The following is a 21,208-nucleotide window of genomic DNA, read 5'->3' on the forward strand; positions in this document are numbered from 1 at the left end:
ATTTCGGTGTCCATATATAATATAAAGTTTTATTCGAATACAGCAACCTCATTCATTTACACATCATCTATGTCTGCTGTCGGGCTACAACAGGAAGTACTTGTGACAGAGACGGTACGTGGTAGCTTTTTCCCTTCCCACTGCTGCTGTGCGCAGTACACATCACAGTGACTCAGTGATCGTTCCTCGTTTTTCAGTGTCGCACACATAATATTTTATTATTATTTTTTAAAGTAGCAGTGCTTACACATCACTTAAAAACAATAAACGTGGGCCTCAACTGCGAGCTCCTGCATGGCTGAACTATGGCCACAGCATTGTGTTTATTGTGCAATTAGGCTTTAACATACTAAAGGAGTATGGTGTATCGTGAGCATCATTTCGTATTCACTAAAATGCTAAGCTTGCCGAAACCCGGGATTGAACCAGGGACCTTTAGATCTTCAGTCTAACACTCCCCCAACTGAGCTACTTCGGCTAACCAAAAAAATGACTTCTTGACTTTTCTTTTTAATATTTAGATTATTTTCAACTTCGGTCTTTGGAAGGTTTCAGGTTTCTTAAGTATGGCTCTCTAGTTGGCCAATATATTTGCCCACCCAGGAAGACTTGGAATAAATTGTCTTCCATGTATGCCAGTTGGATCCAATTCCTGGCAGCGCGGGATGGACAGGTATAAAACAGATTTTAAAGAGAGGTGATAATGAGGGATTCAATGGAAAGCCTTTCTGCTCCCCTGCGTCCTGTGACTTGACCCAGGACACTGTTCAGAAAGTAAGGGAACTTAAAGGCAATATTTTTTTGGATCCCTTATTTATCTCTTCTTTTTGATCCTTTCTCTCTCACAATCTCCAAAAATGCTGAGGTATGGAATCCAATAACGCTATAAATTTGCTTAAAGAATGCAATATACAGGTTCATTACCAGAATGCAATATACAGGTTCACTACCAGTGTATATACAGGTTCATAAACACTCGTCACAGTACTCCAACTGGCAGGACAGCAACTGTCACAAAAATTAGAAATTTTAAAATGGCATATCTCATTGCAATAGAATTTCTTCACACACACAAAAATGTTTTTAATGAAGATGAGGTTGCAACCAAGTCATTCTATAATTGGCTCCTCTGTAAGTCATGCAAGGAAACCATTTATCACGGAGAAGTAATTACAGAGTGTTTACTTGTAGTAGCCAAAGAAATACATCCAGGGAGTTCCCTCGTGGCCTAATGGTTAGGAATCCAGGTTTTCACTGTTGTAGTCCGGGGTTCAACACCTGGTCAGGGAACTGAGACCCTACAAGCCACAGGGTGTGGCCAAAAAATTTTTAAAAAGTCTAGAGAAAAGAAATCTAAGACCCCGCTGACTGAGCCTTGAGGACATCAGGAGCAACATCGAGTTGATTTTAAAAATAAGCAAATGATCTGGCATCATTTTCTTTGACTCTTGATGAGTCAGTCTAACAGATGTTACTGACATTATTCAGTAGTTTATTCAAGGAGTCAATGTCAGTTTGAAGTGACTGAAGAAATAACCTACATGAATAGTCTACATGGAAAAACTCCAGGTGAGACTATTTTGTGAGAAGTTGAACAAAGAGCAATTCATTACAACCTGCCACAATATGTTTCAACCGGTGGTGGTAAAATTATGAAGGGAACAGAAAAAGACTTAGTTGAACAAATTTTAAAACTTGTGAGAAAGATAACCCTACAGGACCTCTTTGAATTTTGGAGGCAATATAGAGTCTTCCAGACCTAATAATGTAATGGTCTTAACAAGTAGCCTGGAAAGCTACCAGTTTTATTTAAAGCCCAGAACAAGAGAAAGTTCTGCAGTAGGTCCAGGCTGTACGAAAGCTACACTATCACTTTACCTGTATGACCCAGCAGAGTACTCAAATGTCTATGTAAGACAGAGATGGTATTTGGAGTTTTTGGCATTCTTCTATTAGTGAATCACAGGGCAAACCTTTGGGATTTGGTGCAAAACTATGACATCCTCCTCAAATTTTTATTCTCTTGTTAAAAAATCGTTTTTGGTCTATGTTATGAGAGAGAATAAATGCTTGGGCATGAGTCACTATGAGACTTGAGCTTCCAGTCGTGACCTACTTGTTCTCTAATCCATCTAGCCATAAAGTTGTGCATGCACAGCATCATTTCATTATTAAGTATAAACAGAATATATGAGCAGGGCCGACACACATGAGTCATTTGCATAGAAAAGTGGCTTATATTCCCATGGCTCCTACACTTGGTACTTTATCTCCTCAACCCCCATTCATAGCCTCATAGTGAGTTCCCTGTAACTGAGGAAGAAAAAAAACAAAACAAAACAGGACTGGTTTATCAGTAATTCTGCACCCTATGCTGACGCCACACATATGTAAGCAGCTACCATAGCACCTGAAGGCCAGTGGTGAAGGTAAATCCCCCCAGTGGGCATGACTTCACGCAGGGCACGTGATTGTTCATTTTACTTGGAAGGACAGATAGAGCAGAGGGATCCACGCTAATTCATGACAAGTGACTAATAGTTTGGCTGGATGATTAGTACTTGGAGGGAAAATTGCTGAAAAGTCATGACAGAGAGGTCTGGGAAAGAAACAGAGGGATAGATTTTACTAAATGGGCAGAAGGATAGATTACTAAATAATCTAAGGATTATTTTCAATGTAGATGCTCTCCAAAGAGCAACCTCCTAAGAGGGGGATCTTAATAGGCAGTTGGACAAGATGACCCGTTCTCTTGATGTTTGGAAGCTTCTCCTTAGCCGTCACTGTCCTGTCCAATGGGATTATGAAAATATTGGCCACGGTGACAAAAATGGAAGTCATATATAGCTCAGTAACATAGACTTCTGTACACTAAAATAGAGCAGATTGAAACCACTGCAAAATGACTAAACTACCAACATACTTAAAACATAAGTAACATTAACATCATAAAATGAAATAAATTCAAAATAAAAAGAGTTCTGTGAAAGGAAGATTGAACTAAAATGTCAATAGGAGTAGATGTTTAATATTTTTCATAATTTCATTAGTGATCCAAGGGATTTTTATAAAATGGCACTTAATTTAAAAAACTATGACTGCCAAGGCATTATGAAAGGTTGCATCAAAGATACTAGCTTGAACCTGTTGCATGAATATATGGCAAAATAAAATAAAAATAAAGTGATTCAGTATTGAGGTCAAGGAATATCAAGAAAGAAGTTTCGACATTAAGAAGAAATTGATTGTCATACCTGAATCTTTATGACCTTACTTTTCTTCTCCTTTCAGTTTTCAGTATTCTAATCTCAGTGGTGAACTAATCCTTCATTTAAGAATGCTTAATATTGTTCTTTCTGGAGCCCTTAACATATGGACATTCCAGACAAGGCAAAACTCTACCAGTGATGGTATGCCAGTTGCAAGGGTATTTTGTCAGTAAGGAAAATGAGAAGGCTTGGGTAGTTATTAAAATGTCCAGTGATGTTCAGGTATTTTCCTCATGTCACCAGGTTAATAAAGCAGTGAAATAAAGATCGCCTAATGTCAAATAGAGTCTCATACATATACACCATACATAGCACATTGACACACACACAGTGGAGAAGTTCTTCCTTTATGGGTCATTTCACAGTGTCTTGTGACTGACCGTAACAATATGCACCCCTCCCCCCAATGCACAGACACACAAAGAAAATCTCAAAGTAGGAATGAATGAAAAATGTGTTGCTGGGCTTCCCTGGTGGCACAGTGGTTGAGAGTCCGCCTGCCCATGCAAGGAGTACGGGTTCGTGCCCCCATCCGGGAAGATCCCACATGCCGCGGAGCAGCTAAAACGTGTTGCTAAGTAGTGTGTTGAAATTTCTTACCCTCCAACATTCCTAGATTTTTCCAAGTAAACTTTAGATTTTCATATTTAAATCTGTAAATTAAATCACAACCAGAATAGATCAGTTAACAAAGCAGAGTTGATTATGATAGTTCCATTTGGATTCCAAGGTTGGAAAAAACAAAACAAAAGCAAAATTTTCTTTATAAGAAAAGGGGATATATTTAAAATCTGGGAAACCAGCTCATTTTGCGGGCACCCTCATGATTATGTGTGTGTGTATTCAAAACAGAACAACAGCTAAAACGCTGAAATCATTGATGATACTGAGGGCAATTAAGGTTGAGAAGCCTGAGCCAGAGACTAAATTCTGCAGTGAAGGGGAAGGAAATGACGATGGGGAAGTGACAGGAACAGGGGAAAATAGAGCGCCAGAGGAAGGTATGTTAGGTATGTTAGGAAGGTATGCGTATCTGAGGACGCTCCAGGGAGGATCTGTAAGCTGCAACTGACTCCTCTACCGGCAGGAAAAATGTCTTTAATACAATTCAATTATACTGTAGATTTCAAGAACATGATCCTAGAACATGTTTGGCTGAATCACCAGATACAAGGGATGGGCAGACGTAGTGGGTCTCAAGTCTCTCTGACAGAGTGGAAGGAGTGTCTTCCGTGGAGACCTCGACTTTACAATGGCTCGAAGTAGCTTGGTGGGGCGCTTCTTTTACGAGACATTTACCTTGGGTGGAGTGCGCCCCCTAGAGTGCATGTAGGTTAATTTCAGAGAACTACTGGAGATTTTGCACGTCTAGTCAGCCAAATTTATCAGGTAAGAGAGATGCAATGTTCCCAAACTGCTGAAATGAAACTTTTACAATGGCCAATCACTTTATGTGACTTGGCTTTTTGAAAGTGGCCAATTGTTTGCAACAAACAGTAAACTAACATAAATCAAACCATTCACCTCTTCTGTGACCAAGAATAGCCTTTCTCTTTCCCTCAAACCTCTTGCTTTGCATTCAGGTCTCCCTCTACATTTTTCCCTGGTTTAGGTGAGACACAAAAACTTTTTTACTTCATAAACTGGATTGTATAATCAAATTCATGTTGATTCATCAAAATCATTGTTATTAATAGGATCACGAAGTTAAAACTACTTGTAGGAAAAGGTGGAATCATCCCACAAGTACCAAGCAACTATCCCAAATTTCTGGAGACCAGTATCCTAAATCTGTGTTCTCTGATGTTTCCAAAAGTGCTTAGGACTCCAGCTGTGTATCTCCTTTAGCAGCCTTTGCAAGAGGTGATGCTCTCCCAAGCATACCCAGAGTGAGAGTTCAGAACAAGTAGAAGGAGAAAAGAAGTTTTCCTATACTCTTTTTACTTCTTTCCTTTGGGATCTAAACAGGACAGGACAGGACAGCAAGTCTGTGTGGTGAATGAGTATCTCCTGCCTTCTCAGCTCAAACCTGGCACTGATGAACATCCACTCTCAAGCTTTTAAGAGAGGGCAAGGACTCAAGAGAGTGGCTTGCTTCTTTGGCTGGAGCGTTCTCTCCTATAGCTGTCATCATGGCCAGCCTCATGTGTCTGTGACCAGTGCATTTCAGAGAGCCTTGTGGCCAGCAAATTATGCAGCCAGTCTGTCCTACGTCTCACTACCGGAGAATCCTGTGCTCTTCATGCCAGAGAAGGAACTTTGTTCCCCAAAGTACTAGAGCAGGTTGACTTCAGGTTTTCTAGCCTCTTCATTTTAAACTTTCTCCAAATCCGGGAAAAACCCCGTTGAACTGATTCCTGATGCTAGTTTGATGAAAGGTGGGGTGGGACCATGGTCAAAGTGATTTTCCCGCTCTCAGAACTCTAATTTTCCCCAGTAGTTAATTTTTGTGTAGTAAAGACTGTAGCCAACATAGGAGTGACTGCTCAGTGACTAGAGTGGATGGCTTTTAAAGGTGGACAAATAAGTTTGAGCAAATCAGCATGAATTATGAGTGACGAAGAAGTTTCAACATGTAAGAAAACCAGGGAATAAGAAGAAAGCCAAGGACCAAAGAAACGCTGAACGAGATGTAAGATATTCCAGCTGGAGGTGCCAGGGATCGAACCTGGGGCCTTGTGCATGCTAAGCACACACTCTACCACTGAGCTACACCCCCTTACACTTTTACAAACTTGGCTGAAGAAAATTTAATGGCAATATCTATCTGCATTGCTTTTTTTGCGAACTTGAAATTGTTATCACAAAAATCCTTTATGCACAACACCATTATTTCTGAAACTCCTTTCTTTCATTCTCTTTCGCGGTGACATGAGGAGGAAAGCAACTTCATGCTAGGCAAAAAGTCACCGTTCCTAGGACTGATTCACGCTTGTCAACCTACCCCCAAAGACCCGGCTACACAAAACTTGAATAGAGGAAGGCAAAGAAGAGCCCTTTCCTGACCCTGTCTCCCAGAAGAGCCTAGAATCAATGACACTCAAAGAACAATGAAAGGAGCTAGTCCCATATCTTAATTTCTTAATACAGATTTCCACTAGAAGGAACCAAAGCTCCTGGAAGAACTTGTTGTCACCAGAGGGCTGGGACAGAAAAAGTACAAGATGAGCCTAGAATATCTTTCTGAGCTAGTATGTAAGAACGTACTCAAAGATAATTGAGCACAGTATTTATGAGTCAAATCTTGGAAACACTGAGCATTAAAATGAGTAATAAACAAAAAGAATATAGTCTGGATGGATAAAATAAGAATACTTGAGTTTATACTGATAAGAAAGGGAAAGAGAAAGAAAGAAAAAAGGAAAGAGAGAGAAAGGAAGAAAGGAAGGAAAAGAAAGTTTACCCTACGTAGTATGCCAATTATTGTGTGGAAGAAATGACAGCACCATCATTTTCCACTGTCCTGTGATGATTGATTCAGGCAAAATTCATCAATCAGTGCCCAAGCTATGGGTGACAGTTTGATAAAGAAAGATGTATTTATCAAAGTGTATTTATCCTCACATATTTCTTATGAAAATGGTAACTTGACCATTAAAAAACTCAGCAGAGAAAACCTTACCCCAAATTATCAGATTACCTTCATCATAATGGGGACACTGACATCATGTACCTCTGATGAGATAAACTGAGAAGGACACAGCAACACTCCTATTGTATTCTGACCAAAATGCATCATCATCTGAATCTAATCAGGCAGTCAAACCGAAAGTGAAACACATTATACAAACCAACTGTAACATGCTCTTTAAAAATGTCAATGAACGAAAATATCATGAAAGACAAAGAAAAGTTGAGAAATGGTCCCAAATTAAAGGAGTCTAAAAATACATTAACATAAATGAAATGTGTCACCCTGGAGAGGTCCTGGATTTGGGAAAAAAAAAATGGAGTAAAGGCTAGTATCGGGACAATTAGCAAAATTTGTGTATGAGGGGTATAGTTTTGTATCAATATTAAATTCTCTACATTTGACAATTTTACTGTGCTTACATAAGGGAGTGCCCTGAAAGGATACAATGAAGTATGTTGGGGTAAAAGGATATGTTTGCCAACACTGTCAAATGGTTTAGGAAAAAATCTGTGTGTGGAGAGAGAGAGCAAGAGAGAGAGCAAGAGAACCAATGAATGTGGCAAAATGTTACAATAGATGAATCTGGATATATAAGATAGATTTGCAACTGTATTTTATGTTTGAAATTATCTCCAAAAAAAGCTTTAAATATTCCTCCTTTTTACAACTTCCTTCCTCATTGTGCCAAAATGCTGCCAGAAAGACATAAAAGGTAACGCATAGTGATTTAAACCATAGTACTGTGTGTGCTACCTCTGGAAGTTTAGACCTTGATGGGGAGATGGGAATGAATTTACAATATCTGACCCAAATGTGGAGGAGGGAAGGTGAAGAACACTTCGTGTTGGCATAGGATTTTGGTGGGTGCATTCTCTTTGACTCTTCCTTTAGGTAAACAGGAAACAAGTTCCCTTTAACCTAAGTGAAGTAGCCTGAAAGTGTTTGTTCCACGTAATACTTGGCTTGTTTTTTCTAAGCATGTCAAGGTTTGCAGAACGTCTCACTGCTCTTTCTTTCAAAACAAGACAAACAGTACATAGGAGGGCATGCGTGCAGTTGAGTTTTTGGTTTTGGCAAATAGTCACTGGTATTTGTGGCGCTAAAGAGAGCAGTAAGAAACCACATTTTCTCGACCCCATTGTAGCTGTGAGGAGACCCTTTTGTTTTAGAAATGGAATCTGCTGACACTTTTGAGCTTCTGTACCTAAGATTTGTCTGGAGTGACTATTTGTTAGCACATTGGGTTTATAAAGCAAAAGAAAGGATAAAAAATATAGGTTAGGCAGAAACCTAAATTCTTTGAATTGCAGAGGTTTTCATAACAAAATGTCTTTAATCCTGGATAATTTGATGGAAAATTAAATTTTCAATTTGATGGTTCAGGATTTAGGTCTTGTTTTAGAGCCTGGTAGTTTTTTGTTTATTTCTTTGTTTCCCTTACTTAGATATGAGCCAAGACTAGTACAACCCAGCTTTGTTCTGGAGAATCTTGTCCATGCATTTACCCTCCTGATATGGAGCTCTTGGCTCAACAGGAATACGAAGAGCTAGAAACCAGAGTAACATCTATTGACTTGCAGTGGTTTATTCTGTTCTACTGTAGGGATATTGTTGATTTAAGGAAGGTTCCTTACAACATTAAAAAAGAAACCTCAGTATTGCTTTTAAGGTTACAAATTTAGAGAAATGTAGAAAGTAACTAGGGAGGAAAAGATATGGCCTGTAAACTGGAAAGTGCCAGTAAGATTTTTATTTTACAAATCATTGATAATTCAGAAATTTGAACAACTTCTTCCTAGACAAGATATTGACTGGTTTACTGGGTGTGAGTGAGGAGGTGGCCAGCATCAAAGGATCCCCAGCTTTTTCTCTGAGGATGGTAAGAATGGTTATGGTGTCTGTCAAAGAACTTGAGGACTTCCAGAACTTCAGTTTGAATTGAGAGGCCAGTGGTTCAAACAGATTACTCAGACACTTGTTGAATTAAAGTTCTAAAATCTCATGTATTTTGGCTAGAGTGAGACTCAATACATTCATTGTGAGCTCATTCATAGAATAATCTAGAGCCATTTTGTGATCATCAATGTTGCCTAAAAGACTGGCGAGCTAGAAGACACAAGAAACCACAAAATCTTGAAAATAGGGCAATTATCTCTTGATTTCTGTCATGGCTCCATTGTTTGAATAGGCAGGAAGCTCTGGGAGGAGGAACTTTTTTTTCCAGAGCACACCAGGAACTGATATCAGCTTCTCTGCCTTCTAGAATATGGTGGGAGAAAAGTTGAGAGAACAAAAATGTGGCCCATGTTTTTAGTAGGATGATGTTTCCTTTAGTTGAAATTACCTCAAAGTTCGATGTTCTTCGCTATAGAGAACATACATTGTTTTACCCCTCAAACTAGAGGAATTAGGATGGGTATTTCCACTTTTTTCTTGTTTAATGCCCTTTAATTTATTGGTTTCAAACTTTTCCCAAATCTAGGAACAAGTGCACTTGAACTGAATCAAGATGCCTTTTCCCACTGTGTGATAGATAATGAGCATCACTTACTGCCAGGTGTAGGAAAGTTTGAGTTTTGAGCATTGAAACTTGGTGGGTTTCCCAAGGGAAACTTGAAATCCTGCTCACAGAACCCTAGGTTGAGTTCAGACTGTGGCCAATATGACACATTTATTTTTTCATACTTTCAAAATAAAAAAAAGGTGCTTGTTTAATGTATCTAAGGGCAAGAAGCAGATAATAGTAATAACAATGGGTTACATTAAATGATTATATCACCTCCTTGATAAACAGACTCCCTAAGAGATGAAGTAATTACTTGGCCACCAGTTCACAGCCAACATGTAACAGGGCAAGTTTCAATGCCAGGCAGATTTGCTTTAGAACACCTACTCCAGGTCTTTTCTTTAGAGATGGAAATTCTGAAGTCAAAAGACCACTTGAGATTAGTGGCTTTTGGATTTATTCCTCTTTGAAAATGTCATTATCACTCATAGGGAAAGAAGTGGTGCCACATAATCATATAATGTTGAGCAGTTTTCAATTCTTTGGGGAAATTGGGAAGAGAGAAACGAATGAACTCATAATACTCACCAGGAAATAAAATACCTTAAGTCCAGCAATATGGTCTGCAAACCCTGCTGTGACATTTTGTAGGGGATGCTACAGCTCTGGTTTTGGACACCTAAAGGAATGGAAGACAGAAAAGAAGGAGGAAAACAAAGTAATCCTGAGAGCTAGTGATTACAGTATCACTTTCAAGTGGAATTTTCTCTGCAATAAAGAGAATGCAAAGGAGATTTGCAACTAGGATAATATCTACCAAATGAGTTAGCTGAATGTATATCCAGTAACTAGATTTATAGATTTGGGTAGCTCACTAGGTACACTTTTGGAGCTTTTAAACCGGGGAAACAAAGTTTGAATCCCTAGGGGCTCAGGTCCTTCTGTTCGAATTTATTCTCCAGTTATTTCTAACTGGCAAAAGGCTACTGAAAGCTTGCCTGTTCTTAAAGTTTGAGTATTTACAAGTTCTGAGACCCTATACTTTGTGGTTGGTAAACTATTGCCTGCGAGCTAAGAATGGTTTGGGAACGTTAAAAGGTTGAAAAAATAAAACGAAAAAGAGTATTAGTTGACATGTGACTAATGACTCTGAAAGGTCAGCAAGGTTCGGTTGTTCCTAGACTAATGCTGAGAAAGGGAGAGTTGAAGGGGGACGGAGAAGAGAGGGGATGAAGAGCGGAGAGTATCCTGTGGGGAGGGGAAGACAGTTGAGTGGGAGAAGCAGCCAAGGAGGACAGGAGAACGAGACGCTAGAAGAAAGTTTGGGAATGAGAATTAAACACGAGTAATATTTGGATGAGGGAGTATGTGGATGTATCCAAGGTCTTTATCTCTTCTGGATTTCTACAGGTCCACCGCAAGAGAAGCTCCATTATTCTAAGCGAAGTAGGTGAAAACGTTATGTCCCACAAGAATCCAGTTTGTTTTGTTCCAGTTATCGTAGTCTGAGAGCTACTAGTTGCTCTTTTCCTCGCGGGTTAAACAAGTTGAGCACTTTGTAGGGCGCTCGTGTGGTTGAATTTTTGTTTGCGGTGCAGTACTGCTGGAATTGATAGCTTTATAAAGAGCAGCTGGAAAGCCACATCTGGATTCCCGTGTGACCGTAGTGGGAGCAATGTTGAGCGTAGAAGCAGGGTCTGCCGGTGTCTTTGGGCTTACGTATCTGAGGCAGCAACTGATTTTTAGCGCATTGGGCTTGGAATGTTAGGGACAAATGAGAAAGAAAGGTAAGCCGGACAACAAACAAATACTTTTGAATAGATGTCCAAGAATACAAGTGTCAGCACCTCGGATAGCGCATCAAACTTTCGACCTGAAAGTCGACCGTTTCAGTCTCTGAGAGCAGGTTCTTTAGTCCTTACATTCTTGTTTCTTACTCATACGCAGAAGTCAGTCCTCGCAAACCCAGTTTTCTTTTGGATATCTTTTAGGACATTTTCAGTGTTCTCCTTTACTGCTTGTATTCTACACTTCTCCCAGCGGGAGTCTGAAGAGCAATAGTTTGAACAGACTTCCTCTGTTCCTCTCCTGTGGATCTTTGCTTTAAGCCCAATGCTATTTCCACCAAAGACACATGAAGATCAGAAGTACCTGGCTTCACTTTGGCTACTTCAGAAGTCATCACACAATACCTAAGAATAGTAAGGGTAGGGGCAGGCATCCCTTATGCTGTGTGTATCCCACGGCATAGCTGTGATTGTTCAAAATGGCTAGAGAGCAAATGGCTAATAAAAACCTGAATAAACGGTTTGAGTAACTCAGCACGAGCATCGTTGTATTCCACAGTGACAAAGAAGATTGTGGCACCAGGACAAGGCAGGAACTTGGATATTCTCTCACTCAGAAAGCCTAAGCCACTCCTGGTTTGCTTGCCGCGGTTCCCAATAAAGAGAGATGCCCAAGTGGAGGTGCCGGGGATTGAACCCGGGGCCTCGTGCATGCTAAGCACGCGCTCTACCACTGAGCTACACCCCCGACAAGGTCGTTCCATTTCATTCATACTAGAAATTGTTCCATGAATTAACTTACATGCGCTCTAGGGAGCGCACTCCACCCAACGTAAATGTCTCTTGCAAGAAGCGCTCCGCCAAGCTATTCCGTGCCACTGTGCTTGACATAGCATCAAAGTCACGGTCTCCCAAGAAGACGCTCCTTCCACTCAGATTTGAGACCCACTATGTCTACCCATCCTTAACATCTGGTGATTCAGCCAAACATATGTTGTAGGATCACCGTCTTGAAATCTACAGTGTAAGTGAATTGTATTAAAGACTTTTTTTTTCCTTCTGGTACAGATGCCAGTTGCTGCTTAGAGGTCCTTTCTGGAGGTTCTTTCCTCTGATAGGCAAACCTTCCTAATATACTATCTTCTGACGCTCTATTTTCCCCTAGTCCTGTCATCTCTCATCATCATTTCCTTCCCCTTCACTGCAGAATTTAGCCTCCGGCTCAGGCTTCTCCAGTCCAAATGCCGTCATTGTTATCAATGATTAGGGGTTTTTGCTGTTATTCTGTTTTGAACACATGCACAGACAACACATATGTAATCATGGGAGTGACATCAAAACTAACCAGTCTCCCAGGTTTCTTAATACATCTCATTTTCTTACAGGAATTTTATATCAAACCTTTGGAATCCAAATGGAACTATCATAATCCAACAACTGTGCTTTGTTAACTGACCTATTTTGGTTGTGATTTCATTTACAGTTTTAAAATAAAAATATAAAGTTTACTTGGAAAAATCTAGGAAAGTTGCAGGATAAGAAATTCCAATATACTTGCTACTCAGCATCACACTTTTAATTTCATTTTACTTTGAGGTTTTATGTGTGTGTGTGCATTGGGGAGTATTGTGAGGTTTAGTCACTGTGAAATGACACATAAAAGAATAATCTCTTTATTGTGTGTGTGTCAGTGCTATATGTATGATATATATGTGTTAGAATTTATGTGACATTTCGTATCTTGATTTCACTGCTTAATTAACCAGTGACATGAGGGAAAGAGATGAACATCCCTGGACATTTTAACAATTACTTGAGCCTTCTCATTTTCCTTATTGACAAAACATCCCTGTAGCTGACATGCCATCACTGGTAGAGTTTTGCCCTTTGTCTGGAATGTCCAAATTTGTCTGGAATGTCCAGGAGATAGTATTAAGCATTCTTAAATGAAGGATAAGTTCACCACTCAGATTAGAGTAGTGAAAACTGAAAGCAGATGAAAGAATAGGGTCATAAAGATTCAGGTTTGACAATCCAATTCTTCTCTAAATCAATAACTTCTTTCTTGATATTCCTTGATATGGATACTAAATCGCTTCATTTAACTTAATTTTGCCATATGTTCATCCAGCATTTCCAAGCCAGCATCTTTGATGCAACCTTTCATTTCTAGCACCTCCATTACTGTCCTATTTCACTCTCTTAAACCATGCTTGCACAGACTTTTCCCACTTTCCTCTCTATATTACCTTACCTTTTCCTGCTCAATAGCAAAGTTAAATTCATAACCCTTTACTCCACTCCAATGGCCTCATCACTGTTGAAGTCTGTCTTCCCAACGAACATTTGGTTGAAAGAAACAAAAAAGAAAAATCTGGCTCATGTAGGATCTCTTGAACCTGAGGCAACAAACACAACAGATTCACATCACCAGGTTTGAGGACTCAGTGCCACTGGCAGTACCACTGAGGAGCATGAAAGAAAAAGAACAGAAAGAGGAAAAAAAGTAAGACATTCTCGGTCAATTATCTTTAAGAAGGCATTATTCTTTCAACTGTGCCTTGGTCAATGCAATAGCTGTGGGCTAAGGAGAAGCAAATCTGCCCAGTGATGATCCCTTCTCTGTGCTTGTCTACTCTTCTACCTCCAAGCATGATTATCTTCTATAGTCAGCAGAAGTAGGGAACAATGGATCATCAGTCTTTCTGAGCAAGTAATCTGGTGTTAAGACATTTACTTTGGGTGGAGTGCACCCGCTAAACCTTGTTAAGTTAATTCACAAAACAATTGGTGATTTTGCGAGACTCACCAAATCCTCACTAATTTCTAATATGAATGAAATAGGCCACCAGCATCGGGGGTGTAGCTCAGTGGTAGAGCGCGTGCTTAGCATGCACGAGGCCCCGGGTTCAATCCCCGGCACTTCCACTTTGGGGTCTCTTTGTTGGGAACCGCTAGAGAATAACATTGATTATTCTTTACAGTGGTTCAGCAGCTCCCAGGGTTGAGAAAAGTGCAGAAAGGTTGCAGGTGGTTAAGTGAATCCACAAGTGTTCTGATTTAGCCAAAATAGTGTCACCCATCCTTATTGGGATTATGAAAAGAGGTCAGATTTTTGTCATGAGGAGTTACGTATCCTTATTGGGATTATGAAAGGAGGTCAGATTTTTGTCGTGAGGAATTATTCCCCTCTCAGTAATTTACACAAATTAGCTGACCACACATTCCTCCCTTCAGTTCCTAAAGTGAATTCATCAGAGTACTGATTTAGTGAAATTAGGGATTTTAGGCTGTCAAGCTTTCTTTGACATCACTCAATAAACCCCCTTTCCACACTGTTTTTATCTTTTTAAATAAAATAATGCCTTTTATTCATAAATTCCAATCACAAAGAGACACCAGAAAAATCACCTAAAGACTTTGGAGTCCAAATAAAAGTTATCAGTGGATTAGAGAGGAAGCAAAATGCCCCTGTGTCTGTTAGCCATAACAGTGAAAAGACCACTTCCTGTCTCTGATTCGTGCATCCATGAGTCCTGATGAGAGAGACACACATTCCCATTATTAGTCACTGATTAAGAATATTCACCATATCCTGGATATCATTACACAGCCCCCCCTCCCCGCTCCAAAGTATTGTCTCTCAGCTCATACAATAACCAAGTATTCAAAAGGTCATTCCACCATCCTATCAGGCCATCTGCTTCAGGGTTAGGGGCTTACGGTGAGGCCAGTGAATTCCAGAACATTAGCCCACTGCCAAATTTTATTTGCTATAAACTGGCTTCTTGTCTCAGAAACAATGCTGTGGATGCTGTTGAATATGACATTCAGTAAATCCATGGTTGGTGGTTTTGGCAGAAGCATTGTGGGAGGTGAAGGAAAATCCACATCCAGGTTAAGTATTTATTCCAGTGAGATATACACTGTCCCCTTAATACAGAATTGGTCAAATATAATGAACCTGACACCAGGGGTTTAGCTGCTTCCCCCATGGAATGATAGCTTGTGAGGGCTCAAAGTTTGTCTGTGATATTGGTAGTTTAGTCACTTAGCAGTGGTTTGAACTACATCATTTCGGTGCATAGAGGTGCATGTTGCTGAACCTGTGTATGACCTCTGTTCCTGTCATCATGGCCAGTTTGTCCATGAGCTCACTGGGCAAGTAGAATGGTGGCTAAAGAGAAGTTTCCAGACATCAACAGAATGGGTCATCGTGTCCAACTGCCTATTAGATCGCCTCTGAGGAGGTTGTTCTCTGGAGGGCATTCACATGGAAACAAATATCCTTAGACTGCACATTTGGGCAATTCTAACTACCCGCCTCTTTCCCAGACCTCTCTGTCACCACTTTTTCAATAATTTTCCTTCCAAGCTCCTAATTACCAGCCAAACTATTAGCCACCTCTCATAAATTAGTGTAGATCCCTACTCTACAAGCAAAATGAACAGTCACGTGCCCTGCTTGAAGTAACGCCCACTGAGGGGGTTTACCTTCACCACCAACATTCAGGTACTATGGAAGCTGCTCACCTTTGTGAGTGGAGTGCACTTTGGGTGGAGTGCACCCGCTAGAGCTCGTTAAGTTAATTCACAGAACAATTGGTGGTTTTGCAAGACTCACCAAATCCTCACTGATTTCTAATATGAATGAAATAAGCCCCCAACGTTGGGGGTGTAGCTCAGCGGTAGAGCGCGTGCTTAGCATGCACGAGGCCCCGGGTTCAATCCCCGGCACTTCCACTTAGGAGTCTCTTTGCTGAGAACTGCTACAGAATAACATTAATTATTCTTTACAGTGGTTTAGCAGCTCCCAGAGTTGAGAAAAGTGCTCACCTCCTCAGAGCTGCTCACCTCTGCTCACCAGTATATGAGCAGAACCACCTATAAACCAAGTCTGGTTCTTTTTTCTTCTTCTTCTTTAGTTGTAGGAACTCCCTATGAAGCTATAGAGGTAGATTGACGAATGGAGGATTGTATCAAGTGTAGGAGCCATGGGAACATAAGCTACTTTCTCATGCAAATTACTCATGTGTGTAGGCCCTGCTCATATATTCTATTTATACTTGAATATGAAATGGTGCTGTGCACTGTTTATTACATCACAATGCTAAATGATTTCCTTGCCTGGCTAACGAAGGAGCCAATCAAAATCTGATTTGGTTGTAGTTTCATTTTCATTTTTGAAGGAATTTTTGTGAAGAAATTCTGTTATGATGAGATATGCCATTTCAAATTTTCTAAATTTTGTGAAAGTTGCTTCCCTGTCAGTTGGGAATATCGTCTCAAGAGTTTAGTCTGGTAATATTTATGTATACGGTATTCTTTTAGCAAATTCACAGCATCATTGGACTCCATTTCTCAGCATTTTTGGAGATTGTGAGAGATGAAAGAATGAAAAGAAGAGAAAAATAAGGGACCCCCCCCAATAATATTTTCTTTAGTTTCCTTTAGATTCTGAGCTGTATCTGGGTCAACTGACAGGATGTAGAGGAGCGGAAAGGCTTTCTATTGAATCCCTCATTATTACTCTTTTCAAATTCTCCCACCTTTACGTGTTCATCCAATACTGCCAGGAATTGGATGCAACTGGCATACGTGGAAGGTATAGATTCCAGGTCTTTCCAGATAGGCAAGTATATTGGACAATTAGGCAGCCACGCTTAAGGAATCTGAAAACGTCTAAAACGGAAGTTGAAAACAATCTAAATATTAAAAAAGAAATGTCAGGAAGAGGGGATTTTCAGGTAGCCGAAATAGCTCAGTTGGGAGAGCGTTAGACTGAAGATCTAAAGGTCCTTGGTTCGATCCCGGGTTTCGGCACACTAAGAGTTTTAGTTGATCCCAGGGGTGAGTTTCCTTTCTGCGCATTAATAAGGAACGTCGTAATGCAGCAGCCCCCAACATTTTTGACACCAGGGACCGGTTTCGTGGAAGACAATTTTTCCACGGACAGGGGTGTGGATGGTTCAGGCGGTAATGCGAGCGATAGAGAGCAGTGGGGAGCGGTGGGGAGCGACGAGCAGCGGCAGATGAAGCTTCGCTCGCTCGTCCGCCGCTCACCTCCTGCTGTGCGGCCTGGTACCTAACAGGCCGTGGACCGGTACCTATTCACTCGGATGATGCCCACGAATGTTGAGTTCCTTTAGCATGCTAAAGCCTAATTGCACAATAAAAACAATGTTGCGCCACAGTTCACACTTTTTGTTTTGTTTTGTTTTCACATGATGTGCAAGCACTACTAATAAAAGTAATAACAATAAAATGTTATGGTTCAGAGATGCACAGGACACTGAAAAACTTGAGGAAAGATCACTGAGTCGCTGCAATGCGTAGTGCGCACAGCAGCAGTGGGAAGGGGAAAGGGTGCCACGTGCTGTCTCTGTTGCAATTACTCTCCGTGATAGCCCTAAAGTAGCCATAGACGACGTGTAAATGAAGTGGCTGTATTCGAATAAAACTTTATATATGGACACCGAAATTTAAATTTCATATAAACTTCACATGTCACCCAATACTATTTTTTGTTTTATTTTTCACCTTTAAAAATAAAAAACGGTACTCCTTTCGGCAACACTTATACTAAAACTGGAAAGGTACAGAGAAAATTCCCATGACCTCTGCGCAAGGATGACATGCACATCCATGAAACTTTCCAAAACCATTCTTAGCTCGAACGCAATAGTTTACCAGCCACTAGGGTAGAAGAGTCCATTGTAAATATTCAGAACATCAAGCAGGCAAGACTTCAGTAGCCTTTTGCCGATTAGAAATAACTGGAGAATAAATGTAAACACATGGAACCTGAACCCCTAGGGATTCAAACTTTGTTTCCCCAGATTAAAAATTCTGAAATTTACCTAGTGAGCTACCCGAATCTACAGGTCTAGCTAGTGGACACGTATTCAACTGATTTATTTGGTAGATATTGTCCTAGTCGCAAACTCCTTGGCATTCTCTTTATTGCAGAGAAAATTCCATTTGAAAGAGATGCTATAATGCCTCACTCTCAGAAATACTTTGTTTTCCTCTCTCCTGTCTTTGTGTCCTCCGTTCCTTGAGGCGTCCAGAACCAGAGCTGTAGCGTCCCCTACAAAATGTCATAGTAGGGTTTGCAGGCCATATTGCTGCATTTAAGGTGTTTTATTTCGTGGTACATATTTATGAATTCATTCCCTTCTTTCTCATTTCCCCACAGCATTGAGAGCTGCTCAACATTAAGAAATTATGTAGGGCCATCCCTTTCCCTGTGAGTGATAATGACATTTTCAAACGGAAATGAATCCAAAAGTCATTCTATCTGTCTTTTGACTTCAGGATTCCTGACTGTAAAGAAGGATCTGGAGCAGGTGTTCTAGGAAATCTGCTTGGCTTTGAAACTTGCCCTGTTACATGTTGGCTGTGAACTAGTGGCCAACTAATTACTTCACCTCTTAGGGAGTCTGTTTATCAAGGAGGTGATATAATCATTTAATGTAACCCATTGTTATTACTATTATCCACTTGTTACCTCCAGCTACATTAAACAAGCACTGTTTTTTATTTTGAAAGTTTGAAAAAATAAATGTGTCACATTGACCACAGTCAGAACTCAACCTAGAGTTCTGTGAGCAGGATTTCAAGTTTCCCTTGGGAAACCCAACAAGTTTCAATGCCTCAAAACTCAAACTCTCCACCACCTGGCAGTAAGTGATGCTCATCATCTATCACTCACTGGGAAGAGGCTTCTTCATTCAGTTCAAGTGCACTGGCTCTTAGATTTGGGAAAAGTTTGAAATCAATAAATTAAAGGGCATAAATAAGAAAAATAAAAAGTGGAAAGACCCATTCCCAATTCCTCAAGTTTGGTGAGGGTCGGGGAAGCAATGTACATTTTCTATAGTGAAGAACATGGGACTTACAGATAATTTCAGTTAAAGGAAACATCATCCTACTAAAAACATGAGTCACATTTTTGTTTCCTTAGCTTTTCCTCCACCGTATTCTAGAAGGTGATAAGCTAGCGATAAGTGCCTGGTGTGTGCTGGGGAAAAAATGCTGCTCCCAGAGCTTCCTGCCTATTCAAGTAATGGAGCCACGACAAAAATCTAGAGAGAAAGCTATAATTGCCTTATTTCAAGGGTTTGGGGGTTTCTTATGTCTTCTAGCCCACTAATCCTTTAGGCATCACTGAAGGTCACAAAATGGCTCTAGATTTTTCTATGAATGAACCCTCAATGAACTTATGGAACCTTACTCTAGCCAAAGTACATGTGATTTTAGAACTTTAATTCAACAAGTGTCTGAGTAATCTGTTTGAGCCACTGGCCTCTCAATTCAGACTGAACTTTTGAAGCCCCCATGTTGTGTAACAGACAACAGAGTCATTCTTACCATCCTCAGAGCAAAGTTGAGGATCCTTTGACGCTGGCTATCTCCTCACTCAGACCTAGTATTTCAGTCAACTCTCTGGTCTAGCAGTCTTATTTCATCCATTACTTTGTATTCCTTTATTGTTTCTTATTCATTTTAATGCTCAGTGTTTCCAAGATTGTCTCGAAGATACTGTAATCTGTTGAGCTTACTATCATCTTTAAGCACTTTCTTACATTCTGACACAGAATGATATTCTAGGTGACAGCAAATTCTTACAATGGGGATCTGTATGAAGAAATTAAGTTGTGGGGCTAGTTCTCCCAGTTGTTCCTTGAGTGTCACTGATTCTAGCTCTTCTTTTCCTTCTTCTATTCACCTTTTGTAGGTTGACAAGTGTGAATAGATCCTAGGAATGTACCTTTCTGCCTAGCATGAAGATGCCTTTCTCTTCATGTAGACTGGAAAGAGAATGCAATAAAGGAATTTCAGAAATAACGGAATCGTACATAAGGGATTTTTGTACTAACAATTTCAGGTTCTGGAAACACAAGGCAGTTAGATATTGACATTAAATTTTATTCCACGAGCAAAAAGAGTAAGGGGGTGTAGCTCAGCGCGTGCTTGGCATGCTCGAGGCCCCGGGTTCAATCCGCGGCACCTCCAACCGCAGGCGAGTGTTTCTCATTCTGCGTGATGAGACCAGCTCCTTGTGAGTGTTCGTATTTCTGCCTAAAACTGGCCTTCGGTTTTTGGAATCACTTCTATCCTCTTCATATTGAGCTACCTCCTTATTTTGCGGGGAGGGGGGTGGGAAAAAAGTGAAATATGGGAATTCCCTGGCGGTCCCGTGGTTAGGACTCCGCGCTTTCACTGCTGAGGGCGTGGGTTAAATCCCTGGTTGGGGAATTAAGATCCTGCAAGCCGCGCGGCGCCGCCAAAAAATAAAATAAAATAAAGTGAAATACATCTAGTTTAGCATTCAGTAAATTAGTTTAAGTAGAAATAATGTAATTTTAAATGGCTTTTTAAACTAATGACATCAAACTGTAAATTTAAAAAGCAACTTAAAAGGATTTAAATATGATAAGATATAGAAAGACATACTCATAATTTCTCAGATCTTCATGCACTTTTGAGTTTAAGTGACAAATTAGCTCTAATATATCACACACTGTAACATGCTCCCTCTGCACATGACTATGTATGAAACCAGATTATGTCACGCAAAATATGCCTCTTTGACATGAAAATTATTTTGAGCTGAAGTTAATTAAGATGCAAAAAGAAAAAAACCCCAAAAAAACCACACACACACAGGAAAGCTCTCTCTACCCTCCCATATCCACCCAAAGGCAGGATATAAATTCTCCTTTTACTGGAGACAAACTCTTATCAGCCCAGAGACGCACCAGAGGAATCTGCAAACAAACCTTACTCCACTAGTTTCTTCCCATATATTTAATTTCCCACAGTTTTCTGCCCTTGGAAGATGAAAACTGCATTCCTCGATCCTGTCATTTGTCTACAAATTTACTGCTCTTTGTTGAATATACTTCATTAGCCGCGGTGCTAAGCCGCCACTTTGAGTTACTTTTTGTTTAGGTTTCTTCTGTGTGATGCCTGTTGCACACATTAACAAGCTCTGTTTTTCTCTTGT

The 21,208-nt window shown here is 40.2% G+C and overlaps 7 non-coding genes across 7 annotated transcripts; 4 read left to right on the top strand and 3 right to left on the bottom strand.

Moving 5' to 3' along the window:
- Positions 1-405: 405 nt before the first annotated feature.
- TRNAF-GAA (transfer RNA phenylalanine (anticodon GAA)) lies at positions 406-478 on the bottom strand. Its single transcript has one exon. It is a non-coding gene; the product is annotated as a tRNA-Phe (tRNA).
- Positions 479-5,916: 5,438 nt separating this feature from the next.
- Positions 5,917-5,988, bottom strand: TRNAA-AGC (transfer RNA alanine (anticodon AGC)). The gene has a single exon. It is a non-coding gene; the product is annotated as a tRNA-Ala (tRNA).
- Positions 5,989-11,872: 5,884 nt separating this feature from the next.
- TRNAA-AGC (transfer RNA alanine (anticodon AGC)) lies at positions 11,873-11,944 on the bottom strand. The gene has a single exon. It is a non-coding gene; the product is annotated as a tRNA-Ala (tRNA).
- Positions 11,945-14,052: 2,108 nt separating this feature from the next.
- On the top strand, positions 14,053-14,124 carry TRNAA-AGC (transfer RNA alanine (anticodon AGC)). The gene has a single exon. It is a non-coding gene; the product is annotated as a tRNA-Ala (tRNA).
- Positions 14,125-15,867: 1,743 nt separating this feature from the next.
- On the top strand, positions 15,868-15,939 carry TRNAA-AGC (transfer RNA alanine (anticodon AGC)). The gene has a single exon. It is a non-coding gene; the product is annotated as a tRNA-Ala (tRNA).
- A 1,007-nt stretch (positions 15,940-16,946) lies between these two features.
- TRNAF-GAA (transfer RNA phenylalanine (anticodon GAA)) lies at positions 16,947-17,019 on the top strand. The gene has a single exon. It is a non-coding gene; the product is annotated as a tRNA-Phe (tRNA).
- Positions 17,020-17,754: 735 nt separating this feature from the next.
- Positions 17,755-17,861, top strand: LOC132528280 (U6 spliceosomal RNA). The gene has a single exon (XR_009543163.1). It is a non-coding gene; the product is annotated as a U6 spliceosomal RNA (small nuclear RNA).
- The last annotated feature ends 3,347 nt before the right edge of the window (positions 17,862-21,208 follow it).

The sequence above is a fragment of the Lagenorhynchus albirostris genome, chromosome 10, assembly GCF_949774975.1.
Source record: "Lagenorhynchus albirostris chromosome 10, mLagAlb1.1, whole genome shotgun sequence".
NCBI classification, from domain to species: Eukaryota; Metazoa; Chordata; class Mammalia; order Artiodactyla; family Delphinidae; genus Lagenorhynchus; species Lagenorhynchus albirostris.